This window comes from Marmota marmota, unplaced genomic scaffold, assembly GCF_001458135.2.
Source record: "Marmota marmota marmota unplaced genomic scaffold, marMar, whole genome shotgun sequence".
NCBI lineage: Eukaryota > Metazoa > Chordata > Mammalia > Rodentia > Sciuridae > Marmota > Marmota marmota.
Window position 1 is genome coordinate 1,598,292 of NW_025999962.1, and position 13,024 is coordinate 1,611,315.

General features: G+C 54.1%; 1 long non-coding RNA gene across 1 annotated transcript; it reads right to left on the minus strand.

Annotated features, from left to right (window-relative positions):
• Positions 1-6,155: 6,155 nt before the first annotated feature.
• Positions 6,156-12,594, minus strand: LOC125616769. Its single transcript, XR_007347507.1, has 3 exons — positions 12,458-12,594; positions 9,880-9,997; positions 6,156-8,173 (listed from the first exon to the last, which is right to left on the minus strand). It is a non-coding gene; the product is annotated as an uncharacterized LOC125616769 (long non-coding RNA).
• Positions 12,595-13,024: the final 430 nt, after the last annotated feature.

The following is a 13,024-nucleotide window of genomic DNA, read 5'->3' on the forward strand; positions in this document are numbered from 1 at the left end:
TCAGGAGGGGGGCAGGAGGAGGGGGGAGGAGGAGGGGAGGGGGCTGAGCGCACACTTGGGGGCCGTGGGTCCCCAGGTGCATCAGTCCCCTAAGGCTGCTGGAACCAAGCCCCAGACTCAGCAGCTCTGTTCCTGGGACTCGGAGGCCCCGTCAGAAGGCCGAGGGTGGGTGGGCCAGTTACCGGGGAGGTGGAGGTGGAGGCAGGACCTGAGGCCGGCTGGGCAGTCCAGGGCACCCTGGCTCCTCCCTCCGCTGTCTCCACAAGGGGACTCTGGAGCTTTCTGGGTCCCCTCCTCTCCTGACAAGGACATTGTCATTGGACGATTTCATCTCCAAGTCTTTTACATTTGTACATCTTTCTGAATAAGGTCACAGTCTGAGGATTCTGGTGGATGTGAGTTTGGGGGCACTATTTTTAGTGGGGGAGGTCGCACCAGCAGCACCAGGAGCCTGGTGTGCCCAGGGAAGGAGAGGCACTGGGTGCCCTGGATTATCCCAGCGCTGGTGGGCAGGGAGCCGCATGCAACACCCGACTTCCACGCAGCCGAGAGTGAGGTGGGCGATTCTGCTCAGAACTTTTATGAAGAAGTCCCCTCCATCTGACACCCGCCCAGCTTTCTGTTGACGCCTGCTAAATCTGTCCACAAGCCGGGCCGGGAAGAGCCATTCTTGCTTCGTGCATTACACAAGACGTCTGTAAATTGGATACTCTTTCCTCCCTTTAAAAAATAATTTCCCTCAACCACCATACACAGACAATTTTACACCGAGGATGTCGGCCGTGAGGCTGGAATTGCTGAGTTTCAGTAGAAAAGGCAGATGTGAAATGATCCCCAGCCACCGAGGTGCTTTTTGGAAAATGCAATCGAAGACTTGATAACTTGCTAATAGTGTGGTTATTAAACAGGCTGCCTGTCTCTCCCAGAGAGCGGGAGACGCAGGAATTCGCAGCAGGAGGGAAGACGGGAGGGTAGGAAGGGGCCCGTTGGTACTTACAGCTCTTTAGGTTTCCCAGGCTCCAGACCCCGTGAGTTCCCCCCACCCCTCACTGCGCAAGCGCCCTGCAGAGGCTGGGGTACTGTCCTCGCCTGCACCAGCGTTGCCCACCCCCACCTGTCCCTGCCCAAGCAGGACAGTCCAGGGACCCTCCGGGCCTGCCCTCAACTGACACTCACCACCCCTGTGACCCAGGGTGACTTAGCTGACCTCTGCATGCCTGGGCTTCCCTGTCCTCAAGTTGGGAGTGACAATAGCGCAGCTGTGTGACACCTAGTCTGATGGGTAGGCAGCCTCACTCACGCCAGGGACATTCCAGCCACAGCCAACGAGGTGCTGGATAAGGGCCATGTCTGCTCGGGATGAGGATGTGCCTGCATCTGGTGACCCAGCCAGCCGCTGCGGGGAGCAGGAGGCTCCAGACAGGAGACCTGTGCTGGGAACTGTCCTGGGCACTGTCCCTGGGGTGTGGCCTGCCTGGGGCTTTGGCTCATCACAATGTGCTGCTCTTTGCTGGACACCGGATGTCCCTGGTGGAGGCCTTTGTGACCCAGCAGGCTCCCCCTCCCTCTCCCACTAGGCAGGGCCATTCGGTGTGCCACCCTCCTGTGATAAAGGCGTCTTCCCAGTGTAGCCCAACCCTGGGCCAGGCACTACACCATACCCAAGGACTGGGTGCCCTCCAACCTCTTTGATGGTCTTAAATGCTCACAGAAGTTCAAAAGGAAGGGGCGGACAAGGATAGAAGCAGAGCCAGCAGGCCCATGTGCGGCCTTCCCCACTGCCACCTCCCCCACGCAAGCCCTGGTCACACCAAGGGTGGTGGACGCCGCAGCCTGAATATACGAATAAAGGCAGGTGTGAAGGCGCCAGGTCCACCCACCCTGCATCTCCAAACTGTATTCCCCAAAAGGGCCTGACAGCAGCAGGATGACCCACAAAATCAATCATAGCTGTTGCCCAAACATCTGCTTTCCACTACCAGGAACCAAGACTCCTCGGAGAAATGGCAGACTCCAGGCTGGGGCAGGGGAAGAATGAGATGATCTTGATGGGTCAGAATTTCCCAGTGAGGGATGGGAATGTCAAAGATGCAGATGATCTCTGCCTCCAGGGACTGAGTTTACTCTACTCCCTAACATCACCCAAAAAACTGGCATGTGAACAATGGTTTGCAAGAGGCTGGACCACAGGCAACAGAAGAGGGGACTTTGAGAGTCGGGAAGCAAGCCAGGGAGCCTGGGACTTTAGAGCGTGTCTGGGCTGTAATTCAGGACAGGAGACCCCAGGCAGAACCCAGTGGCCTCCCAAGTTGAGGAGACAGAGCAGAGCCAGGGGGAAAAAAGACAGACCACCAAGGAGGAAAGTGCAGGGGAACCTCCAATGACCCACAGGGGGCCCTCCCCACGAGTAATGGGCTCAATACTGATCAGCACAGGAATAGGAGGAAAGCAATCTAAGTCCAGGAGAAGAGCCATCCCTGAGAACAGAAGGTAACTGTGACGAATATACACCCAGGACCAAGAATAGTGGGGTCCCCCCACCAGGCGGGAAGAAAGAACTCACTTGCCACCTTGCACTGGGTTCGACTCAGAAGACTCTGATCTCAGGAGCTGGAAGTGATGAGCTCTGGACTGGATGCTGCTCTAATGCCCACCTCACCTGCCTTAAAAGCAAGACCTGTTTCAAGTCACATCCCACGGGAGGGTAGACAAGGGGAGAAAGCTCAAGAATATTTCTAGGAACACAAATATCCAGCATCAAACAAGGTGAACCTCACAAGTCTTGGCACCCAGCCCAAACTTACCAAGCATGTAAAGACATGAAAAAATATAACCCAGGATGAGGAGAGAAACAGCCAGAACTAACCCAAAATGACACAGATATTAGAGCCAGCAGAGAAGGACATTAAAACAGTTATTACAACTGCATCCCATATGTTCAAGAAGTTAATTCCATATGTTCATGGAAGACGAAAAACAAAAATGTCCCAAATTGAACATCCAGAGATGAAAACTGTGATGCGTGAGAGGAGAAATACACTGGAAAGGCTCAACGGCAGAAGGAGAAGCTATAATCGTGAAGACAGGGCAACAGGAACTTCCCAGAATGAACAACAGAAAAACATGTTTAAAGTGAACAGAAACAGCTCTGAGATGGCATCAAACCGCCTAAGGCAGGTGTGATCTGAGCCCCTGAAGGAAGACAAGAGAGTGAAGGGGAAGGAGAAAGAAAAAGTACTTGATGAAATATTCCAAATTTGATGGCAACTATAAAGATCTGAACAGCTCGATGAACCCTAAACCCAAGAAAGATTAAGGAAGCAGCACCAGAGCACATTATAATCAATATTTCAAAACCAGTAACAGAAAATCTTAAAATCAGAGAAGAAAATGGCATTATAGGCAAGGACTCAGAAGTGATATAAAAGCACACGTAATGCAATCAATAAATTTCTCATCAGAAATGACATTGAAGACGAGGCAAAGAAGCAGCATCTTCCCAGTACTGGGAGAAACTTCCAGTCCAAAGAAGTTCACACTCCCTAGAGACACCATGATTTCTGCTCTCACCTCTTCTACTCAACATGTACTGGCGATGCTAGCTTGTGAAATAAGGCAAGAAAAAGAAACAAAAGGCATCCCAGATGGGAAGGAAAGACACAATGTTGTCTTTATGTACAGATTACACGACCGTCTTCCAAAAATTTGATGAAATCTACAAAACAAGCTAGAATTAGTGAGTTTAGTGAGATTCCAAAACACAAGATCAATACGGCAAAAGTCAACCACATATGTATTAGTAACAATCAAAATTTGAAACTTAAAAAGGGCTATTTATAGTAGCAAAAAAACATATCAAATACTGGGGGTAAGTCTCACAAAATATGTGGAAAAACCTATAAACTGGAAACTACAAGACATTGCTGAGTGAAATTAAAAGATCATATGTGAACAGAAATTATATAATATGTTCATTTATTGAGAGATTCAATATTGTTAAGATGTCAGTTCTTTCCAAATTAATCTGTAGACTCAACATAAAACCAGTACAAAGAAAAATCCCAGCAGATTTGTTGTAGAAATTAATTAACAATTCTTAAAATTTCTATGGAAATGCAAAGGAACTAAAATGATTCAACAACTCTGCAAAAGAAGGACACAACAGAACAACTGACATTTCACAATTGTAAGATTTCTTTCAGAGTTATAGAAATCAAGACAGCATGGTATTGGTATAAATGTAGACAGGGTCAATGAAACAGAGATTCTTCAAATCTTTATGGATGTAGAAATATATCTACAAATACATGGTCAATTGATTTTGGGAAAAGATGTGGAGGAAGTTGGGTGAGCGTGGATCACACCTTCACAAAGGGTGTTGAAAGTCAGGTACACCCAGGCAAAGAAAATGCAGTTCTATCCCCACCTGTCTCCGTATAAAAGGTGAACTCAATACACAGTTGAAAATCATAAAACTTCTAGGATAAAACATAAGAGAAAAATACTGTGACTTGGAATTGGGCTGATTACTTAGATACATAACCCAAGTACAATTTGAAGAAATGTAAGTTAAAATGATCGCTTTATTGAAAGACCCTGTTAAGAGAATTAAAATACCAGAAGAAAATGCTTTCAAATCATTCATCAGACAAAAGATATGTACCCAGAATGTATAAAAAAAAAACTGCCCAAATTCAAGAAAACAAACACAGTCAAATTTCATAAAGGGAGGCTGGAGATTTCAACAACAAATACTCACCAAAGAAAACACACGAATGGTAATTAAACTTCCTCTTCTGGGGAAATTGAGTAAAAACCCATGATGAGACAACACTACTCAGACTCAAGTACTTGGCCAGAGCCGAGCCTGGGGTGGACGGCTTCCGACTGGGGCTGGGAGCTGGGAATCGTGGAGACAGGCCCTGAGGTTGAGTCACGCCCACTCTGAGACCCTGACGCTCCACTTCTAGGAATCTATGTGCCCAAAAGATACTCAAGGCCGTGCACAGTGGCCCACGCCTGTCATCCCAGCAGCTCGGGAGGCTGAGGCAGGAGGATCTCGAGTTCAAAGCCAGCCTCAGTGAGACCCTGTCTCTAAATAAAATACAAAATAGAACTGGGATGTGGCTCAGTGGTTGAGTGCCCCTGAGTTCAATCCCTGGTACCTGCCCCACCCCACCCCCCAAAATAAGATAGTCAAGTCGAGGTCCTTGTAGAAGTTGGCAGATGCTCAGAGCAGCGTTATTTTGTAATATTCAAATATACTTCAGCCAAGCTGTTATTTTTTTTTAAAGACACAAATATCAGCTTGGGGGCTCCCACTGGCCAAATCTGGGACAATATCAGCAACCTGGTAAGTTCTGAGAGTGACATATTAGTGTCTTTTTTTTTTTTAAAGAGAAAGAGAGAGAGAATTTTTTAATATTTATTTTTCAGTTTTCGGCAGACACAACATCTTTGTTGGTATGTGGTGCTGAGGATCGAACCCGGGCCGCACGCCTGCCAGGCGAGCGCGCTACCGCTTGAGCCACAGCCCCAGCCCAATATGAGTGTCTTTTGAGTAACATTGGAACCCTGAACCCATGCTGATATAAATACATAAAACAAATAAGCCCATGCCAATAAAAGAAAAAATAGCAGAGACTTTCTTCTTTACAGAAGTATTCAAATAATAAATGTGGAAAAAATGATAAAACCAGAAACTCGTGAGTTATCAACTGTGTAGCAGGAAGTAGCTCAAGCGGGACCCTGAGAGGGTGAGAAGCTCTGGGTGCCCTCAGCCAGAGTGAGATAAACAGAGCTCAGAGACACAGTCTAAACCGAGGCAGGACTTCCCAGAGCAGCTTCCATTCCCCAGCCTCCCATCGCGGCCTTGACCTCCTGCCACTGACTGGGAGGCCCAGAGCCACCTTTGACCTGGTCTGGCTAGGCGATGACCTTGACCCACTGAGTATGGTGGGAGTGACCTGAGGCTGAGTCACAGAGCTGCCCTGTACTTGTGTCCTGGGGACGTGCGCCCTGGGAAGCCAGCTGCCAGGTGAGACTCCAGCAGCCGCGAGGTCCTTCCCCACAGGCCAGGGGAGGGCTGGGCTGCGGGCCCAGGAGGGGTCCTGGACCACAGGAAGGGGTCCTGGACCACCTCCAGCCACCAGCTCCGACCACACGTGACCCATGCATGACCCCACGTGTGACCCCATGCGGCGGCGCCCAGCCATCCGAGTTCTTCACACACCAAAGGTGATGGTTTTCCACTGCTAAGTGACTATGGGAACAGGCACAGCCGCTGGTGCCCTAACAACAGGGGCAGACGACCTCATGGTGACCAAGAGGGAGCCGTCGCCAACAGCGTCACATCCTGCGCGGGATGCGCTGGCCCAGGCACGGGGAAGGGTGAGGCCAAGCTAAGGCGTTCCTACAAGATGGTCCACGGCCTTCAAAATAGCGAGGCCCTGAAGGTGGAGCAGAAGCTGAGAGACTGTTCCAGAGAGGCCCCAGAGAAGGAGACGCCCCAGCCTTGGCCCTGCAGGGGGCCTCCTGCCACCAAGTTCATCGCTGGGAACTTCACAGAACCTGGAGAGGGCTCCGGAGTGGGGGGGAGTATTTTTGCAACTTATTTTTTTATGTTGGAAATTATTTCAAAATCAAAGGGAAAACATACGTGGCCGTACGCTGTTTTGGATGTGTCCTCTCCAGAACTCGGGCACTGCCTCTGCGGCTGTTTAAAGAGGGGAGGCTTTAAGGAGCGAAGGGGTCGTGAGAGCTGCTGCCCCACAAGGGGGGTGAAGGCCCCCAGAAAGAGGCTCCACCAGATGAGCGCAGAGGCTCCCCGTGACCCCGCCTGCGGCAGCTTGGTCTTGGACCCCAGCCTCCAGAACCACTGGAGATCAACTCGGGCCTTACCGCGTCACACACAGGGGCCCTGTCACAGCAGCGCCCATGGGCCGACACCCCGCCTTCTGATGAAAAGGCTCGTGTGTGCGCCAGGCTCAGAAAGGAAGGTCACTGTACCTCGAGCCAGGTTCCTTCGCCCTGGGCTTTCATCAGCCAAGAAACGCTGCTGCCCCATTACGAGCTGCTCGGCCGCAGAGGGCACAGGCAGATAATCAGGGAAGAAGCCATTTTGGGGGAAGGAGCCTCCTGAGGTCATCATTTTGCATATGGTTGTTAATAATGCAACATTGAGTCTATTAAACAGAGGGAAAGGTAACTGTGGCCTATGGGAAAGGACCATTATGCAAATTCACGCAGAAACAAGCTTTTTAAAATGCACATATTTAACTAAAGCATCCAGAGTTCTGGTCATTAGTTTCTTTTTAAAATGTTCCTGAGAAAGCATTTTTCCACCAACTGCACGGAGTGGGGAACTCAGGTTCTGAACTGGAAGGAGCCGGGCGCCCGCTCCAGAGCAGGTCCCGCACGCTGTGGGGCACGGAGGGTGCTGCCTTCAGTCTGAAGGCCACGTTCCCTCCAGTGGGCCACCTTTCTGCACCCAGGTCCTCTCCTTCTGGAATTCCAAGTCAGCCTGGATGCCAGGGGTGGCGCTGTCCAGGGCCGGGCAGTCCGGAAGTCCTGCACAACTGTTCCTTCTCTGGAGGGCAGCTCCGCATCCACCTGCACCATCCGATCTGTGGGTGGCAGAACTCAACTCTGCAGCCATGGAAACAGCCCTCAGAAAAGCAATTAGCACACAGGTGTGTACTTTAGATCTGCGGTATTTGGGGTTTATTTATAACTGTAAAAGCAATTAGCCTACATAATGAACTAATCACTCACTGGAATTTCAGGTTCTTTTGGATTTCCATGTAACACACATGTATCCAGCAAAAATTAGTTTTCTAAATGACAATAATTAAATCAACTCCAATTTCATTTCAATTAGACTGAACATAGCGATCATAGTAGATTCGGAAATTGCCTTGCGGACTGTGCCTGGGTGCGTGTGTGCGCGCGGGCGTGCTCCTCCCGTATCTGCTGGTCTAGAGCAGGGGAAAGACGTTCTCCGCGCAGCATTTTCTGATTTAGAACGAGGGTCTGAGGCAGACAGGTCAAGCCCGACTTCAGCACGTCGGGGCGCCACCCACGCGACGGAAGGTCAGCAGTGTGCTCAGGAGCACCTGTGTGACTCACATGGCAGCCCAAACAGGTGTCCTTGTACACGGACAGAAGAAGAAACCTGGGCAGAGAGGGAAGGAGGGAATAACAGAAGCCAGCTGTCACCCAAGGAAGTGTGTGTGTGTGTGTCTTTACCAAGGTGACAGCCAGGACGAGCCCTCCTTCTCAGGTTCGGGCTGGAGGCCAGAGGGTAGCACACCCCTGACGAGAGGCAGCTGAGCTCTCCTGGCTGGGACACCAGGACCTTCCCGAGACCCTTGGGGACTCCAGGTTGCCCCAGGAGGTGCCTCTGCCTGAGTCGTCCCTCCTGGATGACCTCCACCCCGTCCACTGGGGACTCAGCTCCTCCCTGTGTCCCTATCACCTCACACGGGAAGAAATGTTTAAGTTCCTGAGCGGCTGGGCTGGGCTGGGGTCCTCTGCTTGTTGCTCCGGCAGCAGCCCAGGCTGCACCCTCCTGGAAACCCCTCAGCTGGGAATCCCATGTCTGCGGCCAGTCTGCCCAGCGCTTCCTCCCGAGCCCCCCTACCCTCCCCGGCCCATGGTCCCTCTCCCCTATAAGTCCTGCCATGCTTCTTGATGACGTCGCTGTGCACTTAGCTGTCCTTCCAGCATCCTCCTGGGCCCCGGCCGCCTGCTGACCTCACGGTGACGGGACCTGCAGACCTGGTTACTGGCCATGTTATCTGTCCTGCTCCCAGGGAAGCCTCCGGCCTCACCTACTTGTTCACCTTATGTCCAAAGTCCCACACCCTCCGCCCCGCTGTGCCTCAGGGCTGGGGTACAGCCCTCTCCCGCCTCGTCCCCTGGAACCTCCACTCCCCTCCCGACCCAGCGACATCTCAGCGGGCCTCCCCCTGCCCCTCTCCTCTCTCCATCCAGCTCTTCACTCACAGACCCCTTTTCAGAAGGGCCTTGCCAGCCCCCCAACCCAGAAGTCACCCCAAGACCCCTAGGGCCCTTCCTTACGGTCACATCTCCTGAGCTGCATCTCTGTCTCATGGCACTCTAGACCACTCTGCTGACCATGAGCTGACCATGAGGGCAGGGTTCCTGTCCGCTCAGCTCTGGGGAGAGTGCCCTGCACGCAGGTCGGCACCCAGTGGGTGCTCCCCACCTGAGCTCCTGCCCTGCGCCCTGTCACCTCGTGCAGAGAACCTGATCTTGTGTCCGTGGCTAGCAGGGACAGGGCCGTAGACCCAGCAAGCACAGGTGGTGAACGAATGGCCGCTGTGGCTGCGGAACTCCCCACAGCACGTCAGGCGCCCAGACGCCAAGACACCGGCTCCTTGTCCTCCTCGGGCAGGGAGCCTCTGTCTTCAGTCTCCCACACGTGGTCAAGAGCCTGGCCGCCCTGCCGCACTTCCTGCCCTCAGGCACCCTTGACCCTTCCCCGGCGTCCCCACCCAGAGTGTCATCATCCAGAACGTCCCATCCTGTCCCCCTCAGTGCCTCTGGGCTGTGGGAATGGAGAGCAGCGTGCTGAGTGGAGGAGACCCGAAGGTCAGTGCCTCCTCTCCTGCGGGAGCTGGAGGACATAAAGGAAGGAGGAGGGAAGGAAAGACGGGATCTCGGGGAAGGAGGGGAGTCGGGGAGACCGTAAGGTGGGGAGACGAGAGGGTCCAGAACGAGCACCGCGGAGCGGCTGGGTTTCCTCTCGGGAAGCCTCCCCCCCCCACTCCCCCACACCACCACCACCCCACCCCGAGCCCTAATGCCTTATGTGAGTCCTGGTGTCACGACCGCAGGGCTGAAGTTGCTCAGAACCTTTCCAAGTGCATCCGGGTGATCTGACGGCGTGAAACCAGCTCCCTGTTCACTTCTCCTGCAGTCCCCCAGAACCAGCATCAGACCCCGGCCAGACCTGCACCGCACGTCCAGAGACCTGCACAGACCTGCACCGCACATCCAGAGGCCTGCACAGAGAGGGACGTGGGCTAAGTCGCCTCATCTCTAGCTCCCACCCGAGGCTGCAGAGTGACCCTGGTGACTGGACATGAGAGCAGGCCTCATCCTGCACACTGCAGACAGAAGGGGTAGGGCCAGAGAACCGGCAGACTGGGGCGGATTGGGAGGCCCAGGCGGTGGCCGCCAGCCGTGCCACTTCCTTCTTCTAAAGGCTGCTCAGGAAGTGCCTGGTTGACGAGCAAGAGGACAGGACGGTCCCCTAAGGAATCCCTCACACGTGTGTTCTCTTCCTCGCCAAAGGCACTTCTTCGCCCACCCGCCATCTGACCTGCCTGTCATGACGCACCCCGCGGGACAAGGTCTACGCCTGCCCCTGGGACACAGATGAGAAACTCAGGCTCAGAGCCCAGGCGGGATCTGCCAAGGCACCTGGTGGTGGCTGGACAGCTGGGACTGCAGCCTCAGGCGGCTGACCCTGCCCAGGGCTCTCCTCTGCGGCCCCTGCAGACTGGCCACCTCCGTCCCACACCTCCTAGAAGGAAGGGGGCCGAGCTCGCTGGGGACAGCTGTGCCCTGCCACCCCACCAAGTGGGTCCTGCTAGTCCCGAGTCCAAAGCCCGGAGCCTCCTTGCAGCCTCTTGCGGAGGATTCCATCTCCATTTCTGTTTTGTTTTAACAGGTTTCTCCATTAAAATGAAGGTTGGAAAAACGGCCGGGAGTGGATATGGCCAGTCTTCCTCTCCCCCTGGCTCCGAGCCACGCGCCCGCCCCCAGAGGACTCTAAACGCCTTTACTACTTCATAATCGCCCGCATTGTGCTCCCCGCGCACCTTGTTATTTAAACTCCAATAAAAGGTAAAATAAAAAAAAGTTAATGGTCTAAAACTTGCTTTTTTAAACTACCTAAGAGGACATTTTACTCATAAATGTAAGCAAGGAAACAGGGTTCCATTTCTCCCGTTATGAGATAAATAAATATCCTCCCAGAGTCACACAGCCGCAGCCTGGGACAGCACCCCGCAGGCCTGAGGGAGGGGACCACGCAACCAGGACAGCGACTGACTTCAGCTGCCCGCGCCGTCCCTCAGAGGCAGAGGCAGGCACAGCGGCCCTTAGTCGGCGAGGGGGCTGAGCGCCTGCCGCGCACCTGGGGGGCGGAACACTGATGAGCGCACAGCTCCCCCCCTCCAGGACCCGCGGCCAGGACACAGGTAAACAGAGGAAAATACAGGGCCCGAGCCCCGCTGAGGCAGGGCAGGTGTCCCGAGGGCTGAGAGGTGCCCGGTCCAGCCCTGGCACTCGGGGAAGGCTAGTGGAGGGGCCTGGACTCAGCCCTGAGAGACCAAGGGGCCGCTGTGGCTGTGGAAGAGCAGAGGGTTCAGGCCACAGGGAAGGGCCTGGGCGCAGGGGACCAGCAGCAGGGAACAGCCTGTCTGGGGACTGAGCAGTGAGTGACAGTCTGCAGGGTAGGAGGGGGACAGAGGTGGGTGGTCCCTCAGGAAAGGGCCTCGGGTGACGGTCGGGGCTCCTGCTCTCCTCACCTGACAAAAGGGGATGGCCGTGGGTGGATCTGATGGTGAAAGAAAGCTGCGAAGGTCCCTGGATCAGAAACCCAAAGGCACAGTCCCGACTCCCCCCACAGCGTGGGAACCCTTGCCAAGCTCTCCCCCGACCACGCCTCCCGCCATCGCTCAGAGCTGGCGTGTGCAGGGGCAGGTGACGGCAGGCCCTCTTCCAACAGGAGCCCTGACCCTCCTCCTGGCTCGCTCGGCAGCACCTGGGCCTTTAGCGAGCCGTCCTCTCCCCCACGCTGGACGAGCACCTAGTGGGCACGTGTGCCCAGCTCTGAGACAAGGAAGTGCAGCTCACTTAGCACCTGGAAGGTCAGAAAATCTGCTCCAAGGAAATCTGCATTCAAATCTAACAAAAGTGTGCAGATTCCTTCTTTGAGCAAACCTGGGCAGGACCTGGAGGAGCGGGGCCCACTCCGCCCTCCAGGGCTCGGGGACTAAGGAGAAGACGGACCCAGAGCACCGGTGGTGGCGAGAAGCACCCACCCGATGTCCCTGACTGTCAGATGTGAAAGTCACCGCACTGGCCCAGCCTCACGTGCTGTGGAAAACACCTGTGTCCCCAGCCAGCTGTCCTTGGCACCCGCGAACACAGTGGCTGACTTGCAGGGTCAACGTGGCTGGGCCGTGTGCCTGGTGTTCTGTAAAGATGACCTTTGCATAGGGCTGGCATTTAAGTGGATGGATTTTGAGTAGGTCGCCTTCCACGATGTGGGTGGACCTCTGGCCTTACCAGAACTAAGACTGGCCTCCTGGGAGTGAGAAGGAACACTGTCCTCACATCACCCTTGAACGTGAACTACAACCATGTGACCAAAAGACCCGACAAGAACAACGTAGAGGAGGAAAGGTTTATTTTGACTCACGGCTTCAGAGGTTCAGTCCATGATGGGCCAACTCCATAGCTCTACAGGAGGCAGGAACCATGGTGGGAGGGTGTGGTGGAGGAAATCCGCTCAGGACATGGCGACCAGGAAGCAGAGAGAGTTCCACTCACAGGGGATGTAATATAAACCCCAAGGCACAGCCCCAGTGACCCACCTCCTCCAGCCCCACCCCACTGCCTACAGTTACCCCCGGGTAATCCATATCAGTGGGTTAACCCACCACTGATTCACTTAAACCTCTTTTAGTCCACTCATCTCACCTCTGAAAATCCTTGCACATGAGCTTTTGTGGGGCATCTCGTAGCCAAACCCCAGCTCTCCAGCACCAGCTCTCTAGCCCGCCGGCCTGGCCTGGCCTGGCCTGCAGATTTTGATTTGGGACTTGGATCTGCCTTTCCACTGTCTGTAAATTACATGGGCCACTTCGTGAGAATCGATCTCTCCCCCACCTCTGTCCCTTCCTCCCCTCATACCTGGGGAGCATATCCCCTGCCCTGTGCAATCAGCTCCTGCCCACGTTGGCCTGCACCATGACCTGAGGCTGAC